This window comes from Hemicordylus capensis, chromosome 2 (genome assembly GCF_027244095.1).
Source record: "Hemicordylus capensis ecotype Gifberg chromosome 2, rHemCap1.1.pri, whole genome shotgun sequence".
Classification (NCBI taxonomy): domain Eukaryota; kingdom Metazoa; phylum Chordata; class Lepidosauria; order Squamata; family Cordylidae; genus Hemicordylus; species Hemicordylus capensis.
The window spans coordinates 83,026,457-83,038,871 of record NC_069658.1 but is presented as its reverse complement, the minus strand read 5'-3'; positions in this window follow the sequence as shown (position 1 = coordinate 83,038,871).

The following is a 12,415-nucleotide window of genomic DNA, read 5'->3' as shown; positions in this document are numbered from 1 at the left end:
ACTGTACCTCCCTCTCACCCACACATGCTCTGGTTATGCATCCATATGGATAATAACATTTCCAGCTGTTTCGAAAATAGATATGATATCACACTTAACATGCCTCATTGATACATGTACATTGATAGACCACAAACGTTCTGCAGATGTCCATGAAGAATACATTTGAGGTACTATTCTGGTAGAGGGCACACCCTTCCCCCATGTTTTAAGCAGAACACAATTATTGCTCAGGAGCACCTATATTTCTGGCCATCTCTCTGGTTTTACACTGCCAAAGAGATAAGCCACTTTTAAAAGATTATTTTGTGCTATGGGAAACCCCTGCTGTGGTGTGTGTTTCACTCCTTCTACGCAGACTTTCAGCACAGGTTAATATAATTGTTTCAAATAAAGTTTGTTTCCAGTTTAACCTCCTTGGTCCTTTTGTCCCTCAGGATCTAGTGTTTTAGAATGTCATAGCCTACAGGAATGTATGCTGGTGGTGCCTAATTCCTTTTCCATGAATGTTTAACTGAGGAAAAATTCTCCAGAAGCAAGTATGAATCCCGACAGGATCTGTCAGACAGTGCATCTGCAGTTGACTGAGTCATTGCACAAAACATATCACATTATGCATGAGGTCTGTGCCAATATATGAGCCTCAAGGCTTTTAAAAAATACAACCAAATGCATTAAGGCAACTACCTGCTTGACTTCTCCTTTCTGTGCTGTGGTTTTGAAAGCCCTGTGGGGTGTGACCCTCTCCTGGGGTTCATTGTAACTGAAATGTTATTTCGTAACTGAACTGCTTCAGACAATAGAGTAATGAATCCATAACAACATTCATTTGTGCACTACATTGCTATTCTAATCCTATATTATAGGTAGTTGCATATTTCTTAAAGCCAGTATTTCATCGGCCTCCCTTGCCTTGTAGGAACCCCGCTGGTGAGACAATGGATAACTATAAAGCTAATGGCCTCTCTCACATTCCGCCTTTGGAGGCAAAAATGGAGGGGCAAATCACACACAGTGACTTCCAGACATTTGTGTGTGAAAGAGTGAGAGATAGAGAGTGTGTGTTTATAAAAAGAAATATTTTAAAGGTTTTTTTAAAAAAAGAATTCTGCTGTGCAGGGTGGCCTTCATTAATATTTATTTGGAGATTAATATTGATAAGCAAAAGCGCAGCTTGCTCTGTTGTCTACTCCTCCAATTCCCTGTTCTTCAAGCAGCTTGCCATTAGATTGCATCTTCCTCTGTACCCCCAGCTTTAGAAAGCTCTGGCAAGGCTCCAGCTCACTTACGCTTAAATGGACACTCAAGCTTCGACGGACACACAGCTAAATAGAGGCCAATAATTCAATACAGTATGACTGTACCGGGGCTGCTAGTAAATCCATCAAGCAGTAAATATCATCTGAAGCCAATGCAAGCTTTTATCTTTCCAATTTTGTGTATGTCTGTGTGAAGCCCAGGCATTCAGCGAATCATGTAATTTATTCTGCAGTGCAGAGCTGGGCTGTCTCAGACACATCATATTGACTCCCCCCCCCCCATCTGTCAGGAGTAGTCAGCACACTCCTTGCTATGCCCCCCCTCCTTCATGCAAGCGCATCACATTTCATTTCATTTCATTTACTTATTTATTTATTTCCACTCTGCAGCAAGTGTGGGCAAGGACACATTTCCTCCTGAGCAACAAATGCTAAAGGGAAGGGGGAGTGGGGCGGGGGAAGAAACATCTGAATGTCATTATGGCAAGCATGTTAAACACTTGTCCAAACCAGTTTGTTAAATCAGCAAAGGCGCTTCCAAGCAACTGCTTGTGATGGTTCGGGAAGGGCTCCCTGCTGCAATGTTTTTATTAAGCTGCAAATATGCCCTGTTTTCTTTTGCTCTTTGGGTCAGCCAGGATGGCAGCACAATGTAAATAATACTGAACAGCTGGGCTTATTGAATTATGATGTGTGTTTGGGTGGATAATACACATACAAAGAAGATGAAATTGATACCGGGGGAAATTCCTCCTTGTGCATGTGTTTGTGTGTGTCTCGGTTGCACATATGCATACATGCACACGCATGCATACATACACGCATACGCATGCACGCATATGCATACACATATGCATGTGCGTGCACGCGCACACACACACACACAGAGGTGATGGAGCTATAATCTATGGATACCATAAAACAGGCTGGGAGGCACCCTATAGGAAAGACTGTACCCTTGGGAGGACAGCAGTACCACTGACCTCCATTTCCAGGGGTTAACCACAGAGCTGAAACAAATGATACTTTTCATATTTGCAAATCAAATTAATTAATCCCTCCCCCCTCTGACTGAGAAATCAGATTCACACAGTGCAGTAAATCAGCTTCCTATCTACAGCTATATCTCCCTAGTTAACAACTGGGGCAGTTTTTATTACTTTCAGATGATCCATATTCAAACTACCTGTTCTTCCAGCGGACTCGCTAAGGATGTGACTGTTATTACTGCCATTACTAATAGGAATCAAATCTGAAGAGATCCGATGTAACTATGGATTGGGCGAATAACGCGTGGACATATAGTGGAGCAAAGGAGTCATATTCTTTATGTAATTGTTTTGTTTGTGTTCGCCTTCGCTTCCCACCCCCCCCCACTCATTCCCCACCGAGTTCCACATTTTGGTTTTATGGGAGTGAGGTTGAGGCTCCTGCATGCACTCATACCCACTGTCAGGAGACAGGGGTTGCTGGGTGGGAAGAGACACAGAAATGTACCCCATTGTTGGGGAAAGCCAATTAGCTTGCCACAGGCTCAGACTGGCACACAGGACAACAGGGCATATTCCTGGTGTGCCCCACCCATGGGGTGCCCCTGCGCCCCACCACACTCGGCAGCAGTGAATACTCCCACCCTTAATTACCCATTCTGCTCAAAACCTGGCACCCTCCCCACATACATTCCACTGCCCTCTCAGTACCCCCAGTCCGGCCATCGCCTGCCATGTGCCCTGACCGCCATTCTGACTTGGGGGGAATGGTACCCCCGATGGGGGCATGTTGGGGCCAAAGTGGGACGATATCTCGTTACAGCCCAAGATCTCGCGAGAGTTTCTGTGATTGCCAAGAGCTGTGTAAAGAGAGACTGGCTGATGATGAGAGGCCAGTTACCAATGAGAGCTCAGGCTGACAGGAGCTCGTGAGTCAGTTAAAGAGCACACCTTGGACGTTCTGTGAATGAACGTAGCCTCCACATAGGTGGTGCTTTTTACAACCTCTGAGGCTGAACAGACCACAAACAAAAAGGGGACAGGACAAGACTTGACACCCACATACAATCTGTAGTACAAACTGGGGCCTGTGCATAAATGACTACATGCTGTGGGACCAATGTGCTTAAATACCAACATGGCTCCACTTGCCCATCTTCTTTTTCCTGAGAAAAGTAGCACAGGCAAGTCACATTGATATGTATAAGCCTCTGCTTGGATAGCAATATCAGAACAAAACATGCACCGCAGCTTGGAGAGAAAATCTCTTTAAGCTGGCTCAGGACTGGTTTTTAAGGACTGTGCCCCCAAACCGGGGGGGGAGGGGGGACAGTAACCCCCTCAAAAGAAAAATCCACCGGCCCAGTGGGTGCTTCCTGGGGGCTCTACCTTGGCCCTCACCCCAATTTCGGGGGTACAGTCCTTTTAATCCATGTCTGCAGCTGGCTCAAAGAGACTTTCTCCCAGTTTCTTGGGAAGGATCAAGCTGGTTTCCAGTAAGGATGATCAGTAAAATTTGGGGTCAATGCCCACTCAATAGCAATACCATACCAATAATTTCAGAGAAGCCTTATCAGCCTCCCTAATATATTTTTGTGTATCTTTATTGGATTGGCATCAGATCTGGTAGTACACAGGACTAATGTTTACCTCACAGACAAAGGGTGGATCGTATACATTTGACGCTTAAAAATGTACTTCACAAGTCCAGTCATTGAGGGTAAAAACCCTTAAACTTTGCTTCATTAACAACAAACTAATTTGAAGATTCTCCCAGATTACAGGTTGAAAGTGCCTGCAAGACAGTGACTTACAACAAGCACACAATGCACTCTAGAATTCTTTCATTCCACTCCTGGCAACCACATAGCCCTGTGGTTGTCTTTGGTAGAATACAGGAGGGGTTTTTCCATTGCCATCTCCCACACAGGATGAGATGATGCCTTTCAGCATCTTTCTATATCGTTGCTGCCCAATATAGGTGTTTCCCATAGTCTAGGAAACAAACCAGCGGGGATTTGAACTGGCAACCTCTGGCTTACTAGTCAAATCATTTCCCCGCTGCTCCATTAGGTGGCCAACATACTATTATTAGGTCTTAGTTAATGCATATACTTTCTCTATTTAGCATGGTCAAACACTTTTGCCAAATGGTCTCTGCAGTTCCAATTTCCACATCAAACAGTCTTGACCTCTGCATCCAGAGAGGACTCGATGGAAATTATAGGAGCTTCCTACAGCAACAGGTACCTCCACTTAGGATAGCAGCCACTATCCATCTGGAAGGCAACACTCTTATGATGCTCATTCCCTGTGACAGGGGGTGTGCAATGTACATGGATAAGCATTGTACATTTGCCTAAGCAATATTCTGCCTTTCCACACCTCTGTAATACAATTCCCAAGAAGCATTTCAAAAATGTGCATCCAGAATAATTCAAGAGTTGACAAATAGCAGGTGCCAGGGACCCATGATGCCTAGAAATCTATCCATGGTGCCTAGAATAGGATATTCTGAGATATTTTTATTTAATATAATCTTTATTTGTCCCAGGCAGCCATGTTTTTGTTCTTGTAAAGGGGATAAAGAGAAGTCAATTTACCTTCACCTCCACAATGTCTGTCACTAAATCCAGTAATTTTGTCAAGCAACAGTTGTCTGGCTCATAACATTTTAGGGCTGGATCCTGGAACCAAAGAAAATTAGTTAAGGCCTGGAATAACTGAATGATGAAAATGAATATGTTTATGGGATGGAAATGGAAATGAGTCAGTTTAGAATTTTTAAAAAATCTATATTTTTTCCAAGCACCCACAAATGCTGCTTGTAACTGCTGGCCCCTTTTACAACTTCAGCCTGAGGGTGTTCACCTAACACTGTCATCAGAAGTTAATGTATATACTTCTTTTTCCATTTAGTATGGTCATACTGCCTTGTACACACCCACCTTTCCCCCGTTAACTGCATTAAAACCCTGCATTGCTGCAGATTAAATAAACCCTTTGGATGTCCAAGACATTTTGTGCCTGATGTGTATGTTAATATGAGAGTCCAAAAACTGTTATCATCCACTACATTTGCAATTAAATTTGGTTCCAAATACTCTGAGCAGAGATTGATTAGCTCTGCTGCTATTCCCATTGCATACATGGAGAAATTATTCGTCTGTGGGCCAGCCATAACTATTTAAATCAAATAAAAAATAGATGGCTTCCTTACAGTCCAAAGCCGCCAAGTTATGAGTACAGTCTGGAAAGTACTGAGTGTTAAAAACTTGCACAAAAGATGAAGAGCAGCTGGGGAATCTCAGGGCTTTGCAAGATCATTAATGTGGAAACGAAAATGCCCGCTGAATATAAATTATGCATTTTACTTTTAAAAAAAAAGGGGGGGGGGAAATCCACTTATTTTTCTGAGATTCTGAGTCTTCTTCCTGCTGTGTGTGTCTCATCACAACGCATATGGTATTCACACCAGAACGCACACTCAGATTCCTTTTCTGTTCACCTTTGCTAACCTCCATTTAAAAAGAGCTTCAGTGAATGCTTTTGTATTTAGCACAGGGCAGAGTGGTGTGCTGATTGTGTTGTTGTTGAAAGAAACAAATTAGAAGGCAAGGCACTGAACAATTTCCCAACACCTGAGAGCAATTAATGTAGCCATATTCAGGAAGCATCATCAATTATTTAAAATGAAATGAATATGTAACGATGACCTTCTCCAATAGTCATTGGTTTTATACTTAACACCTGAATAAGCTTGAGGGAGTAAAAAGCGTAAGAGAGCTTCTTGCTATATACTGCAATACAGCAATGCACATGCAGGTGCATGCATGCATGCACACACATGTGTGCACACACACAGAGCATGGCATGACATAAAACAGTATTGTGACTTTATTCTATATACTTAGCTCAAGCTGGAGATCTGACAATTGCATTCATGCACTATAGCCTTTTCTTATTTGGAAATCCTTTCTTCTTTTGCCCAGCATATATTTCTCTTGTCAACAGAAGTGGGATGGGCTTTTTCTGATTGTGGGGCAGAGTGGGGGAGAGATCAAAGGGCATTAGGTATTTTCCTAGGGTTGTCACACTCTGATTTTAATGAATAAAAATTGACATTAATATGCTGTTCTGTATTGTTTGCACTGAAGAAAACATAATTGTAGTTGTTGCTGACTGATTGGAGAATTCAGAGGGTTTTGAAGACCTTTATTAAGTTAAGATGAGGAGTGTTTTCAACATTCCACCCTTATAAGTCCTGAAAATTTCTATTGCTTATACAATCAAAAGTATCAATCCAATCCCCATGAGACTTTGCACACATCCACTAGGAGACACCACCCCTCCAAATTTGGTGCAGATCCATTGCAAAACAGCTGAGAATCTGCAGTTTAAGTTTTTAAAAAGAGGGTTCAAAGTGTTGGCAACCTTTTTTCACCACAGATCATGCATATTTTAATATACTTGGTATCTTTTCAGCATTCCCCAAAATTCAGGTCCATACTGGACTGTTGCCTTTTGCTGGTTTGAAAAACTTCCATCTAGTGATATTTGAGTAATTGTTATCCAAAATCTCCATAATAACAGGGGAAATAACAAGGGGAAAGATAGCTAACAGCATATCTGAGTCTGCCCATGGAGAATTCTGAAGCCAGAGCTGGGAGGGGCAAGTCCTAGCAATTTCTAGTGTAGTGAGTAACTTCCTGATTCTGAACATAGGTGACTGATAAGGATGTCTATAAGCACTCTGACACTTGTATAGTTAATCAACCATTCTTCCCTATCCTTTTCCTTTCATGGGCATTTCTTTGCTCCCTCCGTCCCCTTTCTCTTCCCTCCACCAAAGTGGGGAAGCAGAGGCCCTCAGCAAAGCTTGAAATAAATTACTAGAAACTAAGTCCATTGATTCTACTGGAGTTTACTTCAGAGTAAACACACATAGGAATCAGGACCAGCAGCAATGCTAGGCAAGAATGTGGGTTGTCTATTTTTCCTTCCTCCCAGTCCCTCAGCGAAGCATAGAAGGGGGTAACTCTTCTGAGGGGGGAACCCCATTTGATTCTCTTGGGCTTGCTTCTGAGTAAAAATGTATAGCATTGGGACCAAAGACCCCATGCTAGGAAGTTCTGGAAAAGGAACCTTAAAATCATTCCCACCCAGTGAGAAAGAGGATGCTGGGCTGGAGTACACCTGCCTTTTCCAGCAGCATGTTGATAACTGAGCCTGCAATTCTATGTGCACACCTAGAAGGAAGTAAACCCCATTAAAGTGAGTGGGACTCGCTTCCATATCATGAGGGAACAGTTAAAACAATCCCTGGAAAATGGTGTTTGGGGAGGGAAGAATAATTCAAAGGTCCTTTTAAAAATGTGAGTGGGAAACAATGTATAGATCCTGTGAGGTAAACATCCCACCACCCCATCCATCACACAGATGGTTCTCAAACCATCTTACATTAACCAAAGCATTCCACAGGGCATAAGATCTGTTAGTATATTTAAAACAAAAATGCCAATAATCCCTCCTCTCCTACTTTGAAGAGAATTCAGCAAGAAAGAGGTAGCGACTGACATAATGAGGAACATTACTCAAAGTAATCCTACTGAAATTAAAAGAACATGTTAAGGAATGCCTACTGTCCTCCTAATTTCAATGGGACTACTACCAAATGGTGCAGCTGGGAAATGTCTTGACTAGTAAGCCAGAGGTTGCTGGTTCGAATCCCTGCCTATATCAGGCAGTAGCGATGTAGGAAGATGCTGAAAGGCATCAACTCACACTGCATGGGAGATTGCAATGGTAAACCCCTCCTGTATTCTACCAAAGACAACCGCAGGGCTCTTTGGTTGCCAGGAGTTGACACCGACTCAACAGCACAATTTACTTTGACTTTGACTCATGACGCAGTAACGCAGGGGCCCATTGCGTATGCATGGCAGCCTCCAAAATGCCTGCCGCAATGGGGGAAAGGTCCAGAAAGGGCAGAATAACACCCGAACCAGGTGATTTCTGACACAAGGAAAGCTGGTGGGGAAGGGGGAACCTCCACGGACCTGCCCCAGCCTTGGAGAAACCCCCGGAGAGGATAAGTACTAAAAAAAAAAAATACTTGCAAACTTGTAAATGGCCTGGGGTGTTTGGTCCATGGTCAGACCAAACTGGGAGTGGTTCAGTTTGACCCCAAACTGCCAAACCAAACCGGTTGCTCGACATTGAACCTGTGTGCGAAATGAGGCACCATGCACTCCTACTTCCCTTGGTTTTTCAGTTCAACATTGGGCTGTGGAGGGATGCATCCAGGCAGACATTTAACAGGTACAGCTTCCCTAATCATATCCTAGAGATGCTCCTGATGAATTTCTGCCTGATGCATTTCAAGGCAAAGTGTATGGAGCCTCATTTCTAAAGCCATCATCATATACCACACTGTACAAAGTATTTACAAGTTATATGGCCTGGAAATTAAGATAGGCACCTTAATTTGCAATTTTCATTCTTTTTAGAGCATGAGTGAAAATGTAAAGCATCTTAACTCTCATCTTAAATTGAAGGGTTTTGGATTACTGAATATAATTTAGTACTGCCACCAAGTGCTAGGGATGTGTGAACTGCCTCGACCTTGAGATGGTTCACCATTGAACTGGTCCAACTCGAGGGCTTGCCCTCGAGCCGGACTGGGCCTAGCTTAGCTCAAGGTTTCTCCGAACCCTTCCTGTCAGCTTAGGGATGGTTCTGGGGTTCTAACATGTTAAAATGTATTTATTTTTAAATATGGCCAGTGCACATGTGTGGCAGCCTCCAAAATGGCCACTGCCAGCACAAAAAGGCCCAGAACGGGCCGAAAACTGCCCAAACCAGGCAATTCTGAGACTGGGGGGAGGCCAGTGGAGGGAAGGGAAGCTGCCTGAGGACTCCCTCCCCCTCGCAGCCATGGCAGTGCCCAATGGGAGGCGGTGAGTACTTAAAATATTTGTTTAACATGTTAGAACCCCTGAACCAGCTCGAATTCGAGTCAAGCTGGTGGTGGGGTGTTTGGGGAGCCACAAAACCAAACATGCCCGATTCTGTTCGAGACTGGTTCAGACTCAAACCGGAATGGGCAAACTGGTTTTGTCCATACTCCTGCCGAGTGCCTTACAGCGAACTAAAAGTTCCATTAACTACCCCAAAGGCTACTTGGAAAAGATTATATATGGAAAGTGAAAGCAAGGGCCTTTACCTCCTCTGAAGGAGAGAATTTTGGCATTACCTCTGCAAGGATGAGAAAAGCTGAACCTGGCAAAATCTCTTCTTCTGTATACTATTAAAGGTTTTCTTAAGAGTGGCTCAATAGGGCAGTGGCTCAAATACTGTGCAAAGTTCCGTGCATGTTGTAACAGAATGTGGGTGCAATAGCACTCTTTGTGCTGACAGATAATTTGCAGAAATCGAATTGTGCCATGAACAGTCATTGGAAATAATGGCTATTTTTGCACTTGCACGATGAATGCTATTGCAGTACTGCACGCATTATCCATTACAAAGCCAGCGTTTGTTTGTTGAGTGCATTTAATTCACCTCCTCTTCCTCCAGCGAGGAAGAGGAAGCAAAAAAAATGCACTCAACCAGCAAACTCTGTCTGGGAATGCATTCGGGAGGCCTGGGTCAGGCCCTTCAGAGATCAGACCACACCCATGTGGGCACATGCATGGGGCATCTCATGTGGCCCTTCCCATTGACGGCCCTGTAGGGTTCTTTAACCCTGTCACTCAGTGGTAGCTCTGCCACTGGTAATAGCTCCACTCTTTAACATCCAGACTTAGATTTCCTTTCCAGTATCCTTTACCCCTGCATGAGCCTACCCACATCTTGCTTTTGAGCCCATGAAAGACTTTGAAAGCCACCTGCCTCCCTCAAAAACAGAAAATATAAAGGTCTAGATATTTCATTATTTACAATGCAACAGAAATGTGGACTCTCTTGCGTCTTAATATTCTTTAGTAAACTGAGCAGTTGAAAAGTAAAACATCAACATGATAAGCCTTTTGTACTATGAGTCAAGTAAGCAATGCAGAGTATAACTCATAATTTAGAAAAATAGAAGTTAGCCCAAATTAGTTGACTATCCGATTGTTATGGTTGTAGCATTCTGCCAAAGATAGATTTAGATTCTATCTTATCACACACTAAAATAAGTAAATGGGAAACAGCTACTTGGCAAAAGCTCAAGTGTCTAAATAGTTGATTATTTAAAGATCTCCCCAGCAATAGCCTTTTGTACAGACTGTCTGTCTGCGTGGCCAGATATTTTGGAAGGAGGTGAATGAGTTGGGAAATAAATCCTTTCCTTTGGATTCTTTAAAGTAAATGAGTATGGCATTTGTCAGCAATTTTTACAAGTCTGTTACCCCTCATTTCATGACCCATCATTTAAGGAGTTACATTTTACTTGTGGAAAGGTCACGTAACTACAGAGAAGCAAAGCTAGTATTTAAAATGATTTGCGTTGGGATTCAAAAAGAATTTGATTCATTACAAAAACAGTTATCATAGGATAATACTGAACTATATCAGTATACATTTACAATATAAATCCTTTTATCTGCATGCTGTGGCATGATCTGACCAATAATGTTTTGATGATATAGAGTATAAGTCATGCTCTAAATGCTTGTAAAACAAAAGATCTGATCCAGTGATTAAGATTTAGAGCTAAACTATATGTGATTACCCATTCACATGGAGTGTCTCTAATTTTTTATTATATTATATAATATTACTAGCTGACCCTGCACAGAGCATCTGTGCAGTCGTACACTGAGCCTGTGGCATCCCCCTACTCGTTCCCGCTGTCCCTCAACAATGTGCTCGCCCGCTCCCACCGCCCCCCACAGCCTGCTCGCTCGCTCCCACCACTCCCACAACACGCTTGCTTGCTCCTGCCTCCCCATATGCGCTCGCTCGCTCCTACTGCCCCCACAGAGCGCTTGCTCGCTCCCGCCACCCCCACAGCGCACTCGCTTGCTCCTGCTGCCCCACAATGTGCTCGCTTGCTCCCGCTGCACCCCACAATGCACTCGATCATTCCCACTGCCCCCCACATTGAGCTCGCTCTTCTCACAGCCCCCCTCTCTCTCTGTCCTCCGTCTTTCGATCTCTGTCTCACAGTCCTTGCTTCCCCCAGCCACTGCTAGGGACTCTTGCCTGCTCGTCTGACAGTCTCCAAGCTCCCTGCTGCTTCACGGCACAGCTCAGCCAACTGATCTGCCAACTCATCTTCTGCCTGCAGCCCCCAGAGCCAACTGTCCAGCTCCCAAAGCCATCCCCAGCCTCTGAGCTCTCTGTTGCTTCATGGCGCCCCTGAACCAACTGTCAAACTGCTTTCCAGCTGCCCGCAAAACTCCCTGCTGCTCTGGAACTCTCTCTTCCTCTGTCAGCCAATCACCTCCTCCCCCTCTGTTGGCCAATCGACTCCTTTCTGTCACGTCCCCATGCATGGCCCGTCTTGGAGAATTAATAATATAGATTATTAGTTCTTGTTTACACAGTCAGACAGGTGTTATTGGGTGGCTTGTTTTATCCAGACATTGAGTCCTTCCCAAGGACCTGGGATGGCTGAATTTTATTATCAATATTGTTGTTATTATTATAGATATCGTCGCAAAATAGTAGTTGGCTGATGGTGATTTCTGTGGTGTTGAGGTGCTCTTCAAGTTGTTTTGGAGTTGCACCAAGGGGGCTAATTACTACTGCGATTATTTTGGTCTTCTTCTGCCACAGCCTTTCAATTTCAATTTGTAGATCTTTCTATTTGGTGATTTTTTTCTGTTTCTTTTCCTTCTATTCTGCTGTCACCTGGTATTGCTATGTCGATTATTTAAACTTGTTTTTCTTTCTTCTTGACTACAGTTATATCTGGTGTGGCAATAGTGTGGCAGATGTTTGTCTGTTTGTAATCAAAAGTCCCATAATATTTTTGCCTCTTCATTTTCTACAACTTTTTCAATTTTGTGGTCCCACCAATTTTTGGCTACAGGTAGCTTGTATTTTTTTGCAGATGTTCCAGTGTATCATCCCTGCTACCTTGTCATGCCTTTGTTTGTAGTCAGTCTGTGCGATCTTTTTACAACAGCTGATTAGGTGGTCCACTGTTTCATCTGCTTCTTTACAAAGGTGGTACTT